Source organism: Crocodylus porosus, unplaced genomic scaffold (genome assembly GCF_001723895.1).
Source record: "Crocodylus porosus isolate Cpor-Errol unplaced genomic scaffold, CroPor_comp1, whole genome shotgun sequence".
In the NCBI taxonomy this organism is placed as follows: Eukaryota; Metazoa; Chordata; order Crocodylia; family Crocodylidae; genus Crocodylus; species Crocodylus porosus.
Genome location: NW_017728940.1, coordinates 7,516,785 through 7,540,651, shown reverse-complemented (window position 1 = coordinate 7,540,651; position 23,867 = coordinate 7,516,785). Strand labels below are relative to the sequence as shown.

The 23,867-nt window shown below is 48.0% G+C and overlaps 1 protein-coding gene across 1 annotated transcript in view; it reads right to left on the bottom strand.

The window, feature by feature from the left end:
• Positions 1-1,188: 1,188 nt before the first annotated feature.
• The window catches only part of CITED4 (Cbp/p300 interacting transactivator with Glu/Asp rich carboxy-terminal domain 4), a 30,559-nt gene continuing 7,880 nt past the window's right edge, over positions 1,189-23,867 (bottom strand). Inside the window, exon 3 of the transcript XR_002103302.1 lies at positions 1,189-1,371. The gene's annotated coding sequence lies outside the window, so the exon portion shown is untranslated. The remainder of the gene's footprint in view (positions 1,372-23,867) is intronic.

Genomic DNA, 23,867 nt, shown 5'->3' with positions numbered 1-23,867 from the left:
TTGCACTCATGTGCCTAAATCCACTTATGTGCCTAATATGTGGAATAAAATCTGGCCCCAAGTCTCTAAGTGTACTTCCATTTCAATATGTGCAGCAGCTCCAAAACTGCTTCAGTGTCTAGATTCTTTAGGGCTAGGAAAAGAAATTACATAAGCTGGTTTAAGTGATCAGAAACTGGTTCAAATCTGTAACACAGCAGAAGTTCAGTGCACATAAGCCACTTTCAAAATGTCTGAAACTGGTTTAAGATAAACCTGGATGGATGTATTATCAGACTTAACTGATTTAGGTTAAATCACTTTATTGAACTTCTGTCCCAGATCCCCTCCAGATTCAGGTTAACTCACAGTCCCCCAGAATCCCAAGGTACCTTGCACTTCCCCTGCAAACTCCGCTTCGCTCAGTGCCCAGGTCAGCTGGGCCACTGCAGGCATGTGTCTGCATTTCTGGAATCAAGTGAATGCCTGTTCACCTATCTAGTGGTGCAATCTACGCAGTTTAGACTGAACTGCAAAGATTGAATCAATTCAGCCTTGGGCTTTTTGACTGTGTGTACTTAGTCTAGTTGTCTAATTCTGCCTGAGCTCTGTTGTGATCCAGTTCCATTTTGGGAAGCTCATAAACACCACCTAAGTTCCCAAATTGTTCAATAGTAAAAAACCCACATAGAGTAATTGTTTGACATCATGGTGGTGGTGGTCATCTTTTGCTCAATGCCCTAATGATTAAGGCATTTTCCCAGGACATGGGAGAGACTGATTCTTGATCCTTCTCAGATTAAGGAGATTCAAACCTATATCTCCCATTTCCCAGGAAAGTGCCCAAACCACTAGGCAATAGTCTAGGTAGGCCTGAGGGCATCGTCAGTCCTTCCTGTTGAAACCTATAAGGAATACAAGAGTCATGGAGTCAGAAGGAGTCTGTGCAAGAGGGAAAGTGACTCTTGTCATTTTTTTCTGATGACTATTGCAAAATACACAAGCAGCACTGAGGACACTTAACATTCAGAAGACAAAGGTCCTCCATCAACAAGATCTTAATAAGCAGCCCCCAGCTCCAGTAATTCAGATTCCTGGTGAAACTCTGGAGAATGTTGAGTATTTCCCATACCTCAGAAGCCATCTCTTGCATAAGGCTTACATTGAAGAAGAAATCCAACGCCACCTCAAATATGCAAGTGCAGCCTTTGGACGCCTGAGGAAACAGGTGTTCAAAGATCATGACATCAGATTCGAAACCAAGCTTTTGGTTTATCAAGAAGGTGTAATCCCCACGTGACTGGACAGAGCAGAGACGTGGACAATGTACAGGAGACACCTCAAGTCGTTGGAGACGTACTATCAATGCTGCCTTCGGAAGATTCTTCAAATCTAGTGGGAAGACAGATGCACAAACATTAGCATCCTCTTGCAAGCAAACACACACGAGCATTGAGGCAATGATCATTCAACATCAATTTTGTTGGGTTGGCCATGTCATCTGGATGTCTGACTCCAGACTCCCAAAGCAAGTTCTATTCTCCCAGCTCAGTGAAAGCATACACTCAAAAAGAGGGCAGAGAAAGCCCTGCAAGGATGCCAACTTGAAAAAATTGGACATCAACATCAGCTCATGGAAGACTATCACCCAGGACCACCCCAAATGGAGAAAGAGTCTGCTGCAAGATTCTCAGTATTTTGAAACCTAATAATGACAACAGAAGATGGAAAAGCAGGAGTGGCAGAAAATGCATGTTCCAGACCAAATCAAGAATCCAGAGCCTCCCACCCCACACAGAAACATGTGCTCAAATTGCAACAGAGTCTGATCCCAAATTGGCCGTGTCAGTCATATTCGGACCCACAGATAGGACAATCATGGAAGTCGGTCATCCTCAACTGTGAGGAATTTCCAAAGGAGAAGAAGAAACAGCATTGGGAACAGGGGCCAAAAACCAGGACTCCCCCTGCTTAGGAGGGTGCATTCTGACTGTAACAAGTAAGCAGATTAAGTAACTTTAAAAGAAATTGAATACATATGGGTGTAAGCAGATAATTTAACTCTTTCAGGCCCTCTCTACACACTATACAGAAGGAAATAAAGTCACCTGCCCAGGCCATGCCTGTAATGGAGTCAGGGACTCCTGTTACTTTAAGAGGAGAAAGCAATAGGCTAAAGCACAGGTTTTCAAGCTTTTTCTTACTGCATACCCCCTTCCAGTTTTACCAGCTGCCTGCATACCCATACCAGCATACAGTTTATATTTTAACCCCATTAAATGCCAATTATTATTATTATAATGAAAATTAAATCTGCCATTATACAATTTTTCCTGAGGACCCCCCAGAGATGTCTTGCATACCCCAGGGATACATGTACCACAGTTTAGGAACACCTGGGCTGAAGCACTCAGCAGGAGATAGCTGAAATGGGGCAAGCTGCATTTTGAATAAGCAGCTGAGAGAGAGCCCAGCAGTAGGGATGCAGACCTTGAGGCCTAGGACTGCTAGGTAACCAGGGAGGTCTGCAGGGCAGGGGAGCCAAAGCTGCTTGTTAGGCTGACCAAAAACAACTGTGCCCATTTTCAAAGGCAGCAGGCAGAAGACTAGAAGGGGCTAGGCTTGGCTATACATAAGCTCAGCTTCTGGGCTGGGGCTGGCAGTCTTATGCTTTAGGTTGCAGGAGAAGGAGCCAAAGGCAGAGCTGGCTGTCAAATATCCTGTGAGCTGGGGGATCAAGTCAGCTCCTGGGGGGACTGGGGCAACTGTTATAGCCTTTAGGGCGTTTGGGATGAGTTGTAAGCAGAAGGTTAACACTTTGTTCCAGTTACTATTATTTTTTTGCGTGTTTATGTTTAAACACTAGAGGACTACATATATAAACAGCTGTACCCTGTACAGGAGAGATCATGCTGAAAAAAGGGGCGGGGTGTAGCTCTCTGTGTGAAGAAGAGCTACACATCCCTACAAGCTGAGATTGGCACTCAAGGAGGATGACTGGAGACCCTCTGGGTTGGAATATGAGGGGGATGTGGCGAAGGGGATACAATGGTAGGAGCTTACTACAAACCTCCAAATCAGGAACAAGAAGAGCTTGACCATGAATTTGCCAGGGAACTGGCCGAGGCTGCACACTCTCGGTGCATGGTTGTCCTGGGAGACTTCAACTACCCGGACAACTCATGGGAAGAGCACTCAGTCAAATCCGATTGGTCCCAAAGCTTCCTCACATGCGTGGATGAGCTTTATCTGTCTCAAGAAGTTTATGGGCCAACAAGAGTTAAGGTGCTGCTGGACCTGGTACTGGCCAAAGGGGATGATCCAATCAGTGACAAGGAATTAAAGTGAGCTGGGTGACTGGAAAAGGGCCAATGTGGTTTCCATTTTCAAAAAAAGGAGGAAGGAGGACCCAGGAAACTATAGGCCACTTAGTCTTACCTCGATCCTGGGTAAGCTTTTTGAGAGAATTATTCTGGCACATGTTCGTGAGGGGCCAGCAAGGGAGATTATGCTTAGGGGCAACCAGCACGGGTTCATTAGAGGTAGATCCTGTCAGACCAACCTGGTGACCTTGTATGACCAGGTCACAAAATCTTTAGATGCAGGGGTAGCAGTGGATGTAGTCTTTCTGGACTTTAGGAAGGCCTTCGATAATGTCTCTCACCCCATTCTCATTAAAAAACTGGGGGACTGTGGTGTCGACATCTACACAGTCAGATTGGTCACTAACTGGCTGGAGGGCTGCACCCAGAGAGTGGTGGTGGATGGGTCATTTTCGACCTGGAGGGATGTGAGCAGTGGGGTCCCCCAGGGCTCGGTCCTCGGGCCCACACTGTTCAACTTCTTCATCAGCAACTTGGATGAGGGGGTAAAAAGCACCCTGTTCAAATTCACAGATGACACTAAGATGTGGGGGGATATGGGCATGCTAGAAGGAAGGAATAGGCTGCAGTGGGACCTAGAAAGCTTATGGGGTGGGTGGATGAGAACAGGATGGGTTTCAATACTGACAAGTACAAGGTGCTGCACCTGGGGAGGAAGAACCAGCACCATACCTACAGGTTGGGGAACTCCCTTCTTGTCAGTGCAGAGGCAGAAAAGGATCTTGGAGTCATCATTGATGCCAAAATAAACATGGACTAATGGTGTGGGGACGTGGTCAGGAAGGCCAACCATACCTTGCCATGTATCCACAGATGCATCTCAAGCAGGTCCAAGGAGGTGATCCTCCCCCACTATGCGACACTGATCAGGTCACAGTTGGAGTACTGCATCGAGTTCGGGGCGCCGCACTTCAGGAGGGATGTGGACAACACGGAGAGGGTCCAGAGGAGGGCCACTCGCATGATCGGGGGTAGCAGGGCAGGCCCTATGAGGACAGGCTACAGGACCTGAACCTGTTCAGCCTCCACAAGAGAAGGCTGAGGGGGATCAGGTGGCCTGTTACAAACTAGTCAGAGGGGACCAGCAGGCATTGGGGAAGTCCCTGATTCCCCGAGCACTACCCGGAGTGACTAGGAATAACGGTCACAAGCTGGCAGAGGGTAGATTCAGACTAGACATCAGGAGGCGCGACTTCACTGTCAGGGCGGCTAGGATCTGGAACCAACTTCCAAGCGAAGTGGTGCTGGCTCCTACCCTGGGGGTCTTGAAGAGGAAGCTAAATGAACACCTTGCTGGGGTCATTTGACCCCAGTACTTTTTCCTGCCATGGCAGGGGGTCAGACTTGATGATCTGCTCAGGTCCCTTCTGACCCTACCAAATATGAAATTATGAAACTATGAGACAGTGATGATGAGTTGATCATTTTCACTAACCATCGCAAAGCTGGCAAGTCAGTCAGCAATGCAGTAGTCCTTGAGTTTAGGAATGCTGACTTTCATAAGCTCAGAAGGCTTGTTCTTGAGGCCTTGAGAGGCCTTAATTTGACAGGGAGGGGAGTTCATGATGTGTGGTTGCTCCTTAAGGAAGCGATCCTAGAAGCTCAAGGGAAGTCCATCCCAACCCATAGGAAAGGCAGTAAAACTCTCAGCAACCCCCTTGACTCAACAGGGAACTCATGGACCTCCTACATTTAAAATGAGAGGCTTATAAAGGATGGGAGACAGGAAACACTACTACGGAGGAGTATTCTGCATTGGTCTGCACCTGTAGGGAGCGAACTAGGAAAGCCAAAGCTGCAACCCAACTCCAACTGGCTACACGAATCAAGGGCAATAAAAAGTTCTTCTTCAAAAGTTCTTCAGGAAGTTGGAAAAAAACAACAAGGGCAACATTGGAGTCCTGCTAAACCAAATGGGGCAGCTAACAACTGAAACCCAGGAAAAAAGCCAATCTGCTTAATGATTATTTGCATTGGTTTTTCACCAGCCCAAAGGGACTTCCCTGCCTAACATGATATGGGATGACCAGGGTGAGGGTGAATATATGCCCACCATCTGCTTAGATTTTGTGAGGATGGAAACCCTCAAATCAGCTGGTCCAGATAGATTGCACCCGAGAGTGCTAAACGAACTGGCAGTCATCATAGTGCAGCCACTGGCAAGGATATTCGAGAGCTTGTGGTGCTTGAGCAAAGCACCTGAAGATTGGAAGAGGGCCAATGTGGTGCCTATCTTCCAGAAAGGGAGGAAAGAAGATCTGGGAAACTACAAGTCAATCAGTTTGACCTCAATCCCTGGAAAGATCTTGGAAAAAATTATCAGGGAAATCATTCTTGACAGGCTAACAGAAGGAAATATTCTGAGGGATAGCCAGCATGGGTTTGTTGCAGGTAGGTCTTGCCTGACAAATCTCATTTCCTTCTATGACCAGATGACGTATCACCTGGGCAAAAGGGAAGAGGTTGATATCACATATTTGGACTTTAAAAAAGCCTTTGACCTGGTGTCTTATGATGTCCTCATCGAAAAGTTGGGCAATTGCGGCCTTGACTACCCTATGGTCCAACGGCTGGGGAACTGGCTCCGACGCTGGACCCAGAGAGCGGTAGTTGATGGAACCAAATACCAAATCAACGTGGCACTCAGTGACCAGTGGTGTCTCCCAAGGCTCCATTCTTGGGCCTGTACTCTTCAGTGTCTTCAGTGTCTGACTCTGGTGTCAGAAGCAGATTGGTCAAGTTCGCTGATGACACCAAGCTTTGGGGAAGATCATCCACACTTCAGGATTGGCTGGTGATCCAGGCTGACCTTGGTAGGCTTGCAAGGTGGACAAATGAAAACCTGATGGCATTCAGTATGGAGAAATGCAAGGTGCTCCACCTCAGGGAGTGTGGGGGAACCCATATCACACTTATAGGCTTGACAATGCTACGCTCACTAGCACCACAACCAAAAGAGATTTGGGGGTCATGATTGACCACAAGATGAACATGAGCCACCAGCGTGATACTGCATCCAGCAAAACTAACAAAACTCTGGCTTGCATCTACCGATGCATCTCGAGCAAGACCCAGGATGTCATCCTCCTGCTGTACTTGGTGTTGGTGAGGCCGCAGCTGGAGTACTGCATCCAGTTCTGGGCTCCACAATTTGGGAAGGATGTGAAGCTTGAAAGAGTCCAGGGGAGAGCCATGCACATGATCAGAGCACAAGAGAACAAGCCTTATGAAGAGAGGCTGTGAACCATGGGTCTCTTCAGCATGGAGAAGCTTAGGCTCAGGGGTGGTTTGGTGGCAGCCTATTCTAATATTATAACAGCCTTAATCTGTCTGTCTGTCTGTCCATAACACTTTATTCATGCTCTGATTGGCTGGCAAACAGCCAATCAGAGTGTGAATAAGCATTTGAACAGGACGTGGCAGTGCAGCGGATGGCAGGGACACAGGGGATGGAGTGGGGAGGAGCGAACCTGAGTGGGTGGGAAGCTGGCCCACTGCGGCAGTGTGGGGGCAGCAGTGGGCCCAGCCTGGCTTGACACAGCAGCCGTGGAGGGAGGGGTGGAGCAGGTCTTCTCTCTCCCCTTGGGCCCAGGTCCGCTCCCCCGCCCCCGCCCGTCACCACAGCAGGCCGGCTTCTCCACCCTAGGGCCCAGTCCTTCCCCGCATCAGTCCAGGGCCCACTTCTCCCCTCCCTGCACCGCTGTGGTGGGGAGGGGGGAGCGGGCCTGGACCCCAAGCAGCAGGAGTGAAGGGGGGAGTGGGCCCAGATGGCGGGGGGCACGGGGCCCTGTCCCCTCCCACTCCCCCCGTCATTCTTGGCAGGCAGTTGGCTAGTAAGTACATCATGGGGTGTGCATCAGGAGCTGGGGGAACGCCTGCTCACCAGAGCGCCCCAAGGGATGACAAGCTCCAATTGTCACAAATTCCTGCAAGACCATTTTAGGCTGGACATAAGGAAAAACTTCTTTACTGTCCGAGCCCCCAAGGGCTGGAATATACTCCCTCCAGAGGTGGTGCAAGCACCTACTCTGGACTCTTTTAAGAAACATTTGGACACTTAGCTTGCTGGGATTATTTGACCATAGCTGACTTCCTGTCCTTTGGGCAGGGGGCTGGACCTGACGATCTTATGAGGTCCCTTCCAGCTCTAATATCTGTGACATCTATGACTGAGTTATGGCTATGGGGAAGGTGTGGAGGCCACAGGGGTACCTGGGGGGCACCCAGCATAGAGCCTTGCTAGAGTCAAAGCCCCTAAAGGCCGGTGTAGAGCAAGATGGGGCTGAGGCCCAGGAGCCCAAGATCTGAGGCAGGCCCTGGGCTGGGGGTTCAATGGGGGGGAAGGGCCAGAGGAAAAGGACCAAAGCCATGAAGGCTGAAGCCCAGACAAGGGTTTTGGGGCCTGAGGGGTCCAGTGTTAGTTTGAGGGCAGGAGGCTCCCTCCAAGTGACAACAGAGAGATACCTGTGAGGTATGGGCGAGCACACTTACAGCCCCTAAAGCAAAACCAGAGCTGTTTTAAAGGGGAAACACAGCCTCTGGAGTTTGGGGCAGAGGAGCCCTGGAGTTTGGAGAAAAAGAAGGGCTATACAAAGAGGAAAAATACTCAGGAAGAGGCTGCCCCAACCTCTGGGGCAGCCTCCCCAGGTAAATACCTTAAGATCAATTTGTAGTAGACGAGGTGAGGGAGGCTAGGAAGTATAGGCAGGTGAGTCTGACCGATGGGAGGTGTCAGATACGGGGGGTAGATCCCTCAAGCCTGTCACAATGTCCTGTCACCTTCTTTCAAGATCTTCAAAGCACCTGAATTCCAGTTAGTGACTGAGGACAGCAACTGCATCTCAGATATAGTTCATTGAGCACATCGTCACAAAACAAAAGCAGTCCCCTGCTGCGGGAGCTGGGAATCTGTCACGATGGTGCGCCTTGTCCATTACAGCCAAAGACTCAAAGGGCTTGCTTGTTTTCATTTATTTTTAATTAAAAATGAATTCTCTAGGGATACCGGCAGGGGTTCTGTGACCCTTTCTAGCCTCACTCCAGGACACAGCTGTAGCCCTGAAGCTCCCTGGGGCAACACAGATGAAGGGTGCACTGCCAACATACTCCTGTTCATAAGGCCTTGGGGGGAGCAGCACCTCTCCGTGCTTGAAACTCCAGAGCAAACCAAGATTGAGACTGACCCTTAAAGCTGCTGGCATTACCAGTCTTATGTACATCCCTAAGGACAGTGAACATTCTGCACACAGCGTTCGTGATACATAAAAGCAAAATTATTCAGGCTTTCCCTTTCTCTAGCATCTTTCCTCATAGATCTCAAAACAGTTCATAATGAAACAACAGGTTGGCATCATACAGGGGAACAGCCTGCTCTAGAAATACAGTAAGACAGCATAAAGGGATTCAGTCTGAAGTGAAGTAGAACCCTTCCTCCCCTTTCCAGGCTTGGGGCACATCTCTTTTGCTGTATCGATCTTGGCTCTACAACTGACAGACCATGCGTATGCATTTCTCCTCCACCCTGCTTGTGCTGTTTGGATGATGTGATGAGTGTTCATGAGTCAGCTCCTCTGAGCTCACAGAGATGTTTTGTCCATTGTGCTTCCTGAAAAGTGTCAGGGGCTGAAGCTGGGGCACTAGGGAATTAACTGTGAAGGCAGCACAAAATCCATCCCAGCAATGCAGGCAGAGTCAAGCCCATGAGTGGGGTGGAGACATTAAGCCAGGGACAAATGTTGAGGTTAATACTGGCAGGACAGTAGCCTCTTACTGAGGACAGGCAACCAGAACTGGAGGAAATCCAAGTGCAGAAGGACTGGACAGCTGCAGAGTTCAGGATTCTTCACCCCAACCCTCTGGTCTGGCACTTTGCTGCTTGCAGCTGGTCATGGGACATGAGTCTGAAAAATGCTGCTTGTGTAGCATGGTCCAGACAAACAACCCCTGGATCCATGAGCCAAGCAAAAACAACTTCTGGAAGATCCAATACAGAAACAGCATCCCAGCTACTCCTGTGAGGACATAGGTGATGAGCAGGGGATACAGCACTTGGAGCCAGAAGTCAGCTCTATCATCCAGGATACCAAGGACATCTCCATAAATTCTGTGCATTGCAGCGCTGGAACCAAGTGCAGGGTTTGGCCCAAGATGTTGAAACTCTTCTCAACTTGATTTAACAACCTGCAACCAACTGTTTTCTTCATTTACAGTTGAAACAGGAAAAGCAGGACTTGGTCCATATTTTAGTGTAGCAACTATGAGGCAATTTAACGGTGGGCTTAACCAACTTAGGAACATCATGAACCACATCTTTGGTGTTGTAACAGGCCATAAACAAACTCCATCCTTGAGCTTATGGAATCCAGGATAGACCCTCAGTGCAGAAATGTTGCTAAAAAGTGGGGGACAGAGTAACCATAAAGGGATTGTCATCACCAGGGTTTCACTGTACAGCCCAGAGGACAGGCACAACCCACAAAAAGAGGTCTCAATTAAAATACAAGGAAATAATTAACAAGGTAACACAAAGTGCCATCTGGGCATTCAGGACAGGATTGTGGCTACTTAGCTGAGATTTAGATGCTTGTAAAAGCAGACAGTTTCCAAAACATCTAGAGTTTATCCTCTATTATTACCTCAGCCATTCTGCTTTACATTACCACTTGAATTAGCCAGATTTAAAAATGGAATTTACTGTGAAAATCCTTAGCTTTTCTGTTTCGTTCACAGAGCAGCTGAATTTCTTCAGTCCCACAGTGAAAGCTGGATTAGGCCTGGGGACCTGGCTGTCGTCAGAGCGAGCCTGCTCTCGGGAAGTAGGAGGACAGTGGCAGCTTCCAGTGAAGGAAGCAGCAACCCCACCTCTGACTGTGGATGGTGAGAAGCTGTAATGAGGGTTTTGAACATTCATTTTCAATTGCTCTAAATGAAGTAATGCCCCCTATGTTTTGATAGTGCTGAAGTTAAGTAGCAAATGAAAAAAGCCACAAAAATTGTATCTTATAATGTCCCTTACTGTTTCCTGCTAATTGCACTCATGCCTCCCTCTCTGCTTCTGGCCTGCTAGTCAAGAAAAAGAGAAAAGAAGATATGGTGCAAAACAGTAATAAAAAATAGAAACAGAAAGGGGGTGATTTGTTTGGTTTGTGTTTGCACAGCTTTGAAACCCAGGGAAGCACAAACAATGCCTGCAAGACACAAGTGAGTGCACATGTTTGTCTTCAGTTTGGCTTCCTCCACATCAGCACTGCCCCCCCTTCCCCCCCATACCGTAACACTACTTAGAGGGAGTTCAGCAAGTCAGTGCTTGCTCCATTCCTATCACTCTGGGCCGTGTGGGGCTGCTTCTTCTAGGGCGTTGCATGTTTATCAGAGCGATTTCCTGGAACCAAAAAAATGCAGTGTCAGTTCCATCCTTAGGGAGGGCATATGCAAACGTCCAACAGCTAAGACTGTCATGGCTTGATTGCTACCTTCTGCTGAGACCCAGTTCTTGAACCTGGTGATTTTGCAGGCTGCAGTGGTCCCAAATCTGCCTGGACCTGTTGTAATGATATTTCCTGCTGTGTCCCTTTGACTCCTGCTTTATTTGAATGTGGGAGAAGAATCAACACTTTGGGCAATAGCTTGGGAAAGACAAAGCAAGTTTGCAGTTTGTCCATTGTGTTTCCAGGCCAGCCTGCTGGCTGTTTGGCGTATGACTGTTGGGAGAGGGAGCCTTCAGCTTCCAGGTGAGCAGTTCAAATTTAGCTGTGGTCATGCCCACAAACACTAAGTCAGTTTGAAGAGAATAGAGAGTTTCTCTGCACCTAAAGACTATCTGGATTTGAACAACTACTGTGGATGCCCCTGACATTGAGATTCCAGGCTTACTACCTCTGCCTGCAGTGCTGACACAGCACCACATAGTAACAGAATTAATCCAGCCCTACAAGGGGAGATCCCACACTTCAGCACGTGCTGTAGTGCTGACAAAAGAACATCCCTTGGTCAGCGCTGTATCTCCATTCTTGCCACTTTTTTCTAGAGGTGGAGGGGTATAAGAACAGGACATAGTGCTCTCCACCACAGGCTTAGAGGGAGGTAGGAAGAGAAAGGTGCCAGTTTGCCTCCTCAGCTGAAGCCCCGTCAGCTGAAGTCAGGAGCATCTGGACCTGAATCCACTTTTGGCCTTTCTTTTCTAGCTGCCTGGTGCCCTATATATCCTGGCAGTGACATTTTGCTCATGCCACCCCAGCTGGCTTTGTTGAACCCTTGCTAGAAAGCTCAGTGGAGGAATCGGACATGTTTCTTTGACTCCAGAGCAGCAGTAGGGTGTCAGAAACCACAAGTGTCTGATTTTGTCATTAATTAAAAAGCCTCAGCTCTTATTTGTCTGATTTTTTCATAGAAAATAACTTACTCTCTCAGCTGGAGATAAGCTGTGCTCCCTGTTCAGTTTTAAACTTGTGTTGCAGGCCCAGGCTGCTGTGGAAGAATTGCATGACAGGCTTTTAGCACAAATCTCTCCAAGGATGAGGTTTGGGTATATAGAATCACAGAGAAGTACATCTTGAGGGATGTCTGGTTCTTCCCTATCTAAATCGTCCTAAGCAAATCCTTCTCCAACCTATTACTAAAACTACCCTCTCATGCAACCAGAAATCATAGTACCCTACCCTGCCATAGTTAAAGCAGGGGGACAATGATGGCCAATGTCATGCTTCTGCAAGGGTTCTTAAAATACACTCAAAAGATCCAAAGAAGAGGGCCATGCTCCCTCACTACAGAAGAAGGCAAACATCCCACAGTCTGTACCAGTCTGATTATGGTGTAAAATTCCTTCCTGATCCGAAGTGTGATGATTGGTTTGACCCTGAGCAGAGGGGCAAGACCCTCTAGCCAGAAACCTAGAAACCCAGTACCTCTGAGGAAAGGTTAAAAATGAACATACAAATAAAACCCTGATACATGCAGCAGTAAGAGAGGAAAACAGATTCCTTCCTGGCCCCATGCAGCAACCAGCAAAGCCGAGAAGCATGGGAACATAGTACAGCATAGGCATAGCTGCTCCTAAATAATTCCTGACCAATGCTTATCCAATGTCTTCTTGAACACACCCAAGGATGGGAATTCCACAGCTTCCCTAGGCAGTCTACTCCACTGCCTCACTGTTCTAACAGTGAAGCAGTTTTTTCTGATACCAAGTCTAAACCTGCTTTGGTGCAAGTTCAAGACATTGGCTCACATCCTGTTCTTTGCAGCTAGAAAGGAAAGGTGTTCTCCCTCATCTTGAAGATGGCCCTTCAGATATTTGCAGACTGCTATCATGTCCCCTTTTGTATACATTTTCTATGAGCTGAACATGGCTATTTCCTTCAACCTCTTCACATGACTTGCCTTCCAAGCCCTTTATCATTTTTGTCACCTGCCTCTGAATCCTCTTGGACTTTTCCATGTCCTTTTAAAGATGTGGAGCCCAAAACTATACACAATACTCTAGATGAGGCCAAGTGAAGAGGCCTCATAACTCCTGTATGTTGCCCCTAATGCTACTATTGATGCAGCCAAAAAACTCATTCACCACTTTTGTGGCTGTATCACACTGCAGACACATATTGAGTCTGTGATCCACCAAGTCTCCTAGATCCTTTTCCTTAGTGCTGCCATCCAGTCTGGTGTCACCCATTTTATATTTGTGTTTTTGATTATTCTTCCCCAGGTGTAGCATCTTGCATTTATCAGCATTGAACTTCATCCTGTTAACTCCAGCCCAACTTTCCAATCTGTCAAGATCTTTCTGCATTGTGCTCCTGTCCTCCACTCGCAATCCTTCCTAATTTTGTGTCATGTGCAAATTTGCTTAAGAAGCTCTCTATTCCAGCATCTAAAGCATTAATAAATATTCAACAGCACAGGGCCCAGGACTGTTCCCTGTGTGACTCCACTCCAAACCTCCTGCCATTCTGATATGGATCCATTTATAATTACAGGTTTCCCTCGATTTATGCGGGTTCTTTATATACAGATTCGCTCTTATGCGATGAGCATATTTAGACCCATAATTCGTCATATGCGAGGTAAATTTGCTCTTATGCAATCAGCATAGTTCCCTCCCCCACTCAAGCAGGTAAGTCTGTGGGGGGAGGGGAAAGGGCCCTGGCCGCACTCACCCCAGCCCCGGCTGATATCTGCTGGGAGGGCAATACAGCAGTGTGCAAGCAATCCAGAAAGTTTTTGGAGAGTGTTGGGGACAACTTCCTGGTACAAGTGCTGGAGCAGCCAACTAGGGACCATGCTTTTCTTGATCTGCTGCTCACAAACAGGGAAGAATTTGTGGGGAATGTAGTAGTGGATGACAAGTTGGGCAGCAGTGACCAAAAGAAGATTGAATTCAGGATCCTGAGGAAAGGAAGGATGGAGAGCAGCAGAGTAAGGACTATGGACTTCAGAAAAGCAGACTTTGACTCACTCAGGGAATTGATGATCAGGCTCCCCTGGGAAGCCAGACTGAGGGGGAGAGGAGACCATGAGAGCTGGCTGTACTTTAAAAAAGCTTTACTGAGAGTGTGGGAACAAACCATCCTGATGTGCAGGAAGACTAGTAAGTATGGCAGAAGACCAGCTTGGCTTAGCAGGAAACTCTTCAGTAAACAAATCATAAAAGGAAGCTTATAAGAAGTGGAAACTTGGACAAATAACTAGGGAAGAATATAGGAGCATTGCTCAGGCATGTAGGGATGAAGTTAGGAAGGCCAAAATGCAGTTGGAGTTGCAGTTAGCAAGGGACATGAAGGGTAACAAAAAGGGGTTTCTACAAGTACGTCATTAGCACAAGGAGGATCAGGGAAAGTGTGGGTCCCTTACTGAATGGAGGAGCCAACCTTGTGACAGAAGATGTAGAAAAGCCTGAAGTGCTCAGTGCCTTATTTGCCTCCGTCTTCACAGGCAGGGCCATCCCGGGGTGGGGGGGAGGGGCAACTTCCCTGGGCTCCGTGCTTTAGGGGGCCCCATGGACAGTGCTGTATAGGCCCCATGGTGGCTGCAATGTGTCACACCTGCCAAGCGCCACTGGCTCTGCTGCCACACCAAGCACTGCCAGCTCCAGCTGTTCGCCAACACCCTGGGCCCCACACAGGCTGATGTGCCCTGGGCCTTGCTCACCCCTAAGGATGGTTCTGTTCACATGCAAGGTCAGCTTTCAGACTACTGCATTGGGCAGCACAGTTTGGGGTTTGAATGTCAGAAGCCTTCAGTGGTGAAAGAACAGGTTAGGGACTGCTTAGAAAAGCTGGACATGTACAAGTCCATGGGGCTGGATGGGATGCATATGAGGGTGCTGAGGGAGTTGACTGATGTGATTGCAGAGCCATTGGCCATCATCTCTAAAAACTCATGGTGATCAGGAGATGTCCCAGATGACTGGAAGAGGGCAAACATAGTGCCCATATTTAAAGAAAGGGAAGAAGGAGGATCCAGGGAAATACAGACAAGTCAGCATCACTTCAGCCCCTGGAAAAATCATGGAGCAGATGCTCATGAAATCCATTTCTAAGCACTCGGAGGAGAAGACAGCGATTAGATACAATCAGCATGGATTCATGTGGTGGAGCACTAGTGGGGTGCTTGCCACTTTAGGGCTATTGCAGGCCCCGGGGAAGCCTGTTTTTGGCATTCCCTGATAAACATTGTAAGGGGGAAGGTGGGTGGCAAAAGCACTTGAAGATCTGGATCAGGTAGCAGACAGGTGTGGCCCAGCCCTGAGGAGCAGGGCTGGAGGCAACAGTTTACTGCCAGACACAGAGGAAGCAACAGCTCCCAGAGGAGCTGCTGCTCTGAGAACAGCTCAGAGGTAAGGATGAGGCTATGGGGAAGAAGGAGACCTCATTGGTCCCGGGAGTGACTTAAAACTGCACCCTGCTGGGGTAGGGAGGCCTGGTGGTCCTGCCTGTGGTGGGGTAGGGCCAGGAAATGCCAGGTTCGAGGACCATCCCAGTGTAAAGCGGCCTGGGGTGCCTAAAACCCTGCCCCCACCATCTGGCGGGTCACATGATAACACCGGTGGGAGTAGTGGGGCCAGGGACACCTGAGCCTATTGGGGTGCAAGTCCCTGAAGAGGAGTAGTGAAGGCCAGGTAAACCTTGAGAAGCACCTGAGCTTGAAGGGGTGGAAGACCCTGGAGACGGTCAGTTGAGGCCCTGGTGAGAGGGAATGAGTGGTGGGCCAGGCATGCCAACAAGTGGCACCTGAGTCTGCACAAGTGTTCGATCCCAGAGTATGGGGTGGAGTAGAGAGTGGCAGTAACGAAGCCCTGTGAGTGAAGGGCATGAGTTGGGGCCCTGTGGGCAGGGACTTGAGTGGAGGCCCAGCTAGCATGGGGGCCTGAGGTAGGTCCAGGTAAGCCTTTGGGTGCCTGAGGCTGCAGGTGGGCTGGAAGCCAATTGGAGGGCAGCGGTGGCGGAGCTGTGAGGAGAACAGGGGATGAGCCATCAGCTCCTTGATGGAAAGCAGCTGGGGGGAGTCAACACAGTATTGTGTAAACTGCCCAGTGCTCGCTCAGATGAGGGTAGTGGGAGATGCCCAAAAAGCTGCACACTTGCTGGCCGGGGAGTGAAGAGTAGCAAGCCTGAAGACCCTTTGGGAGAGGGCAGGGTGAATGTGGTCCCCAGGAGAGAAGGGGTGGTATGAGTGATGCCCAGGAAAGGCGGGATGAAAGAGACCGGGTGAGACCTGGTGGAGCGTGAGAGGTCTCAGTGAGAGGGAAGTGGTATGAGCCCTAGCAGGGCAGAATGTGAGAGGCTCATTACTGTGATGAATTGGGCCCAGCCTCAGGCCGGAGCTTAGCACAGCTGTGAGCAACATCTGCGAAGCATGGGGCATGTATAGGGATGGTTAGAGCATGTACATTTGGCCCTTGTCAATAAGGCAGTTGAAAGGCAGCCCCCTGCCTAATTGTGAACATAATTATCTTTGACGAAGGCATGGCAGGAGAGTAGGCAGGTGGCATAGCCCAAAAACAGGTGGGTGGCAAGCACAGTGCTGGTCGGGGAGTTCCCACTTGTCATAATTTACTAGGGGCAAAGTCATGCTTGACTGACCTGATTATCTTCTATGATGAAATGACTTGCTCTGTGGATGTGGGGAGACTGGTGGATGTGGTATACCTTGACTTCAGCAAGGCTTTTGATATGGTCTCCCACAACATTCTCCCAAGCAAGCTAAGGAAGTATGTGCTGGATGAATGGACTGTAAGGTAGATAGAAAACTGGCTACATCATTGGGCTCAGAGGGTAGTAATCAATGGCTGTATGTCTAGTTGACAGCTGGTATCAAGTGGAGTGCCCCAAGGGTTGGTGCTTCATCAATGACCTGGAAGATGGCACAGAGTGCACCTTCAGCAAGTTTTTGTATGACACCAAACTGTGGGGAGTAGTGGATACATTGAAGGGTAGGGCTGGGATTCAGAGTGCCCTAGACAAATTGGAGGATTGGGCCAAAAGAAATCTCATGAGGTTCAACAAGGACAAGTGCAAAGTCCTGCACTTAGGATGGAATATCCCATACACTGGTACAGGCTGGGGGCTGACTGGCTGGGCAGCAGCTCTGCATAAAAGGACCTGGGGATTACAGTGGACAATGAGATGAATATGAGCCAGCAATGTGCTCTTGTTGCCAAGAAGGCTAATGACATACTGGGCTGCATTGGTAGGTTAGATATTAGGAAGAATTTTCTCAGTAGGAGGGTAGTAAAGCACTGGAACAGGTTACCCAGAGAGGTGGTGGAAGCTCCATCCCTAGAGATTTTCAAAACCTGGGTAGACAAAGCTTTAGCTGAGATGAGCTAGTTGGGGATGGTCCTACTTTGAGCAGGGGGTTGGACTAGACAAACCTCCTGAGGTCCCTTTCAGCCCTATTTTTCTATGATTCTATTCTATGAAAGGCATTGAAGACTTGCTATCAGGGGAATGTAACCCAGGGCAAGAGGAAGCATGTCTGCTTTGACAGCAAGTTACTGTTGATGTTTGGACTCAGTGCGGATTTAGTTTTATGTTATGGCCTGTGTGCTTATTCTTATTGTTGTTACAGTTTAATCTGGTGGTTTGGGTTTGGGACTGTTAGGGGTTGGCAGAGGTCGCAATAGTGCCTGAAGTATGCAGGTGTCCTGAGCCCACCAGGGGTTAGGGGCCCAGGACGCGGAGTGGGCTTTGGCTTGAAAGTAGGCAGCAGCCAAGAGAGAACCAAAGTAGGCTGTGCCCAGAGCAGGGTGGAGACAGGACCAGGGGCCCAGACAAACAGAGCCAGAGTAGATTCAGTGCCCACAGCAGGGCAAGGACAGGACCAGGAGTGTCTGAGAAGAAGTGAAAACAGGGCCAGGGGCCCAGGATCCAGGGAAGAGAGAGAGGGTCTGGAACCTGGAAGCTCAGTCTGGCATAGTGGACTGGAGCTAGAGTGCCCAGCAAAAGAAGAGGGGCAGAGGCTGAGAAGCCCAAGGCCCTGACAAGGGAGCAATGGCACAGTAACACCTGTGAGGCATGGGCATGGTGTAAGGGGCAGGTGGAGCCATGTAATAGGCACCTTAAGGCCACAGGTGCTGTGGTGTGGTGTGAGCTGGTCAGGAGGACCCACTTAGCCAGAGAAGGGCAGAACTGAGTCCAGAACAGGATCTGGAAGGAACCTGCTGGCAGCTAAAATAACTGGGGTTTGCTGTAGGACCCTATGGCAGCCTCCCTTTTGAGCAAACAAATATGTTGATGTGTAGCAGGCAAGTGAGAAGGGGAGGACACCCTAGACCTGGAGCAGGGCAGGGATTGTGAACCTAACAACAGTTTGCTATGATTTGTTCATAGTAAATCTATGCTGGCTGCTCATGACTGGCCTTTCCTATTTGGGATTCTTGTAAATAAACTTCCTTTTGATATGCTCCAGTAATGTCCCAGGTATCAAGGTGAGGCTAATCAGTCTGTAATTCCATGGGTCCTCCTTCTTCCCTTATCTGCCTTTCTGCCATCTCTACAGTCACCCACATTTCACAGTATCCAGGAATAGGGGCCGCTGGCTCTTTTGGACTAGCCTGCATGAGACTCCCAGAGAAGCTGAGAAATATCATGCTCCTCAATCTTGTTTGTACGGCCACTAGTGAGTGAACAGGTTCTTTCACCTTCAAACTCAAGGGCAGGCATCTGCCTTGCTCCTTCCTGCATGGGTACTAGTGTTTCCCTTGGGGTGCAGCCAGTTGCCCTGGGTGCTCATATAGGGGGGGCACATAATCAGCAGCTACCCTCTCTGGACCTCCTAGGCCTAGGTGCTGCAGCCAGCCCAATTCTTCCTACTGCCTCTACTCCCATGCTGCCCAGGGCACAAAACCTGGCTGTTACTTGTCTGGGTGGAGCTATCAGTTGTGTCGTAAGAAAGATAGGAGAAAGCCTCTGGAATTAAGGCCTGTCACTTGTTATTTCATAGATTTCATAGACATTAGGGCTGGAAGGGACCTCAGAAGATCACTGAGTCCAGCCCCCTGTGCAAAGGGCAGGAAGTCACCTGGGGTCATAGGATCCCAGCAAGATAAGCATCCAATTTGCTCCTGAAGGTATTCAATGTAGGTGCCTGAACCACCTCCGATGGCAGGCTGTTCCAGACCTTGGGGGCTCAGACAGTAAAGAAATTCTTCCTTTTATCCAGCTTGAAATGGTCTTGAAGTAGATTATGACTGTTCGACCTCGTCATCCCTTGGGGCGCTCTGGTGAACAAACGTTCCCCCAGATCCTGGTGGCCACCCCTCCTAAACTTATAGGTGGCCAGCAGATCACCCCTGAGCCTGCGCTTTTCCAGGCTAGAGATCCCCATGGCTCTCAGCCTGTCATCATAAGGTCTGTTTTCCTGACCTCTGATCATGCGCGTGGCTCTCCTCTGGACCCTCTCAAGCTTCTCCACATCCTTTTTGAATTGTGGAGCCCAAAACTGGACGCAGTACTCTAGCTGTGGCCTCACCAAGGCTGAGTACAAGGGGAGAATGACGTCCTGGGATTTGCTTGAGAAGCATGTATGGATGCAAGCCAGCATTTTGGTTGCTTTACTAGCCACAGCACCGCATTGCAAGCTCATGTTCATCTTATAGTCAATGATGACCCCCAAGTCTCTTTCTTCCATAGTGCTAGCCACTGTAGCGCTGCTGAGCCTATAAGGATGCTGCAGGTTTTTCCTCCCAAGGTGGAGAACCTTGCATTTTTCGGTAATAGACCCTTCTTTAAAGGTTCACAAAATATTTCCTCTGATTCAGCTTCCGCACAACAAGAGACACAAACAGCTTGTTTTACAGACAGATTCCAAGGCCAACCATGGCAACACATAAGCCAGTTAACCAGGAAATACCACTCATTAGAAACAAAGCTTGGTGCTTGTGATTTGCAAAGTCCCAATACAACTGTAGACTCTCCCTCTGCCTGAAGAAGGGTGTTTGTACCCGAAGGCTTGCAAAAATTTTTGTTTCCAATTATTTATTTAGTTGGTCTAATACAAGATACCACATTTACACAAATGACTTACAAAAGGGTTTGTGACTAATTCCACCAGGACTGTGGTTTTAGGCTGTTTTAGGGGTAGGTTACTGACTGGGGAGAAGTGGAGTGGTGCCCCTTTTCTTTTAGCCTGAGTAAGTTTGTTGCTAGCAGAGAGCAGCTTCACCTGGGTACAACACAATGTGAGTAATGGGGTCTGGTCTGTAGTTCTGATTCTATTACCTGTCAAATTGGTCAGGTAAAATTATTTAGGAAGATAAATCTGGGGATAGTAGTAGTAGATACGTTGGAGGGTAGGGCTAGGATTCAGAGAGACCTCAGCAAATTGGAGGATTGGACCAAAAGATATCTCATGAGATTCAATAAGGATAACTGCATAGTCCTGCACTTAGGATGGAAGACTCCCATGCACTGATACAGGCTGGGGACCAACTGGCTAAGCAGCAGCTCTGAAGAAAAGGACCTGGGGGTTACAGAGGACAGTAAGCTGAATGTGAGCCAACAGTGTGCCCTTATTGCAAAGAAGGCTAATAGCATACTGGGCTGCACTGGTAAGAGCATTGCCAGCAGATTGAGGGAAATGATTCTTTCCCCCTATTCAGCACTGGTGAGGCTACTGGAGTACTGTGTCCAGTTCTGGGTCCTCCACTGCAGAAATGATGTGGACAAATTGGAGAGAGTTCAGTGCAGGGTAATGAAAATGGCTAGGGGGCTTGGGCACATGGTCTCTGAGGAAAGGCTGAGAGAACTGGGTTTATTTAGTCTGCAGAAGAGATGACAATGGGGGGGGGAGGGTATTAATAACAGCCTTCAGCCACATGCAGGGTGGTTCCAAAGCAGATGGAGCTGGAATGTTCTCAGTAGTGGCAGATGACACAAGGAACAATGGGCTCAAGTTGCAGCAAGCAAAGTTTAAGTTCGATATTAGGATAAACTTTCTCACCAAGAGAATAAGTAAAGCACTGGAACATATTACCCAGAGAGGTTGTGGAGTCTCCATCCTTGGACATTTTTAAGACCTGGCTAGACAAAACCTTGGTTGGAATGACCTAGTTGGGGATGGTCCTCTTTTGACCAGGAGGTTGGACTAGATGGCCTCCTGAGGTTTCTTCCAAACCTAATTTTCTATGATTTTATGAATGTGATTAACTTCTGCCCTCTGATATGGGAATTCATTTTTCTATCTGCCAACAAAATAATGACATCCTCTTTTTTTGATAATTGAAAATTGTTCACCAGTTTCTGCAGCAGATCAGTCTTGGTCATCAACAGATTGCTGCAAATATTCACCATGTGAAGTCTGTACAGTGTTGACTACCTGAGTCACATGGTTTTGTTTCTGTTTACTAATTGAATGACTCATACAATTGATTGAGATATCATGAACTGTGAATTTTAGGAATGAAAAAAGTACCTGAAATTCAGCAAATGTATTTAAACTTGCAATGAATTTCCTGTGAATATTAGTGCTAGTAAAGTACGTGCTTTCACGCGTTAGATGATGATGAACATGGGAGGATTTGGAAACACCAGTTAAAGTGTATGACTGTCTCATGGAGAGAAATGGCTGAGCAATAATGTGGTAACTTATTGAGAAAGTCAGGATAAGAACCAATGGATGGAAGTTAAATGCAGAAATTAAAAATACAACATCAATATTTAGGAAGAGTTTGAGAAACTGCCCAGTGAAGTAGTGAAATCTTTGCCTTTGTATATCAGGAGTGTCAAAGATCTGACTCACAGAGCCCCTTCACCTGGGCCCTGGTGCAGCCCCACAGTTTGTGTTGACCCACATGCCACCAGATCAGCCCTACAAACAAGGCTCAGGAAGCAAGCCTCACGTGACCCCTGGTCGAGCTGGTTTGGGATTCTTGCTGAAAAAAGAAACGTTTTGCAGTTGCTATGGCTGTGGGGGACAGGGGATTTTGCAGAATTTCCACAATCTCAGCAAATTATTTGTTTCTCTATTAAATGGGAAATCTTAAGCTTTCAGCGTATTATAAGTTTTGGCCCACCTATTCATTGAGTAAAACTGCTACCTTTTTGTCAGGATTGATACTATGAGCTTTTACATCTTCCCAGTCTCTCAGTGCGGATGAGCTGGCCATTGACCGAGTTATCAAATAAACCCATTCTTGCCAAACAGCCAGCCTTTTTAAAACTTTTAAATATCTTCTTTAAATAACAGGAATCTTTAAATAACAATTCCTCCTAGTCCTAGTGACTGTGTTTTTTTTTCCCACTGACCCTGAGTCTGTGACATCATTTCCTATTTTCCTACACCCCTGGATTAGGCTTTTTCATTTCCTGCCAAGTGTCTTTGCCATTTACACAGCGTATATTGTATGAAATTACTATGGAGTCCAAATTACCTTGTATGTTAATTAGGTATGATGTGCAAGGCTCAGTTACATATACATGCTGCTGCTCTGCAGGTTTTTGGTCACTTCTGAAACATAAGAGAGGGTTTGTGATGTACAGTACATAGATCCTTTTGGATTCTGGAACAAGCTGCTGCTGTGGGAGTTTTCAGTTATACTGTGGAACACTTCAAGGGTTTTATCTGGGAGCAAGTGTTCATTACCAGCCTAGCTTTTTCTAGTAGCCTTCTGAGATTTTCTAAATACAGATTAATGAACTACAGCTACTTCCCTGTCATTGCAGCAGTAGGACATTAGCAGAGCCTTCATCTCCCCTGCTTTTACATATGACATGCAAGAGGGTGGGATTGATATATTGGGGATTATGCCTTGTAGTTGTGTGGGAGAGTTTGAAGTAGTTATTATGGGCACATCCCAGTGAACACACATGTATGGTTTGTGGTGCCTCAGAGCAGTTTGAGTTGCTGCAAAGCACACGTGGTGCCTGTGCACCCATGTGTTGTGCTGCTAATTTGCAGTGTGGAGGTTTTTTTGACACCAGAAGATCCTGTGCTGCTCAAAAAAATGGTGGGCCGCATGCAGCAGCAGTGTGTGCTGCCAGAAAATGAGCCTGGCTGGCTAGAGCCATGCACTGGCTGCCAGCCAGGCTCTGAGTGGCCGACTCAGCACTGCAGCTGCCCTGGGAAGCCCTCAGGATCCAGGTAAGGCTGCTGGCACCAACACAGGTGCTGGCCTCAGCCTCCCTGGCCTATACCACCCAGGTCACTTTGCCATGTGCCACATGGCACAAATATGTGCCACTGCTGTTTGTCCCATGGCCGATGCATGCCCCTGCATGTGCACACTTGTGGGGACATGCCTTATGTGAGTACCTTGGATTAACCATTGCCCATGAATGCAAGGGACTGGACTCAGTTCCTTCCAGTCTGAAACTCTGAAGTTCTCCATATCAAGCGGGAAATTTCTTGCGTTCTTTGTTATAGCCATTAAGCTGCTAGAACAGGGCATTTGAAATCCAGACTTCTGGAATCTATAACTGGTTTGGAACTACGTTTCAGGCCTCTGGGGAAACCTGAAATTATTCAAGTTGTTATTATAAAGTTGCTCCCTCCCAGCACTACTGCAAGAGATCATTATAAGGGCATGCAAGGAAGGCACTTTGAGGTCCTGAGATGAATGATGCCAAAGAGGAAGGAGGCACAGAAACATCTCTGGTTTGAATGTGGCTTAACACTCCTTTTGAGTTGAAGATATGGCACTTATGTGAAGGCAAATCTAGAGTGTTTTTTTCCCAGCTAGTAAGGAGAGACCCGGGGATTTTACACTGAATTAAATAAAGACTAACTCAGCAGGTTACCAGACTGTAACTTAGTCTGCCTTTAGTTACTTTTTGGGCCCATCTACATGACACGTTTACTGTGGAGTTGCCTAATTACCTCCACAGTAAATGTCTCTGCATCTACATGTGCAGCCCTATTAGGACACAAGAAACTAATAATCTCCACAGCAGGTTAGTACCTGTAAATACAAGTATCATAGAATCATCGAATCAATGAGTCGGAAGGGACCTAGACAGATCATGTAGTCCGATCCCCTGCCATGGGCAGGAAGGAGCACTGGGAGTGGCAGGG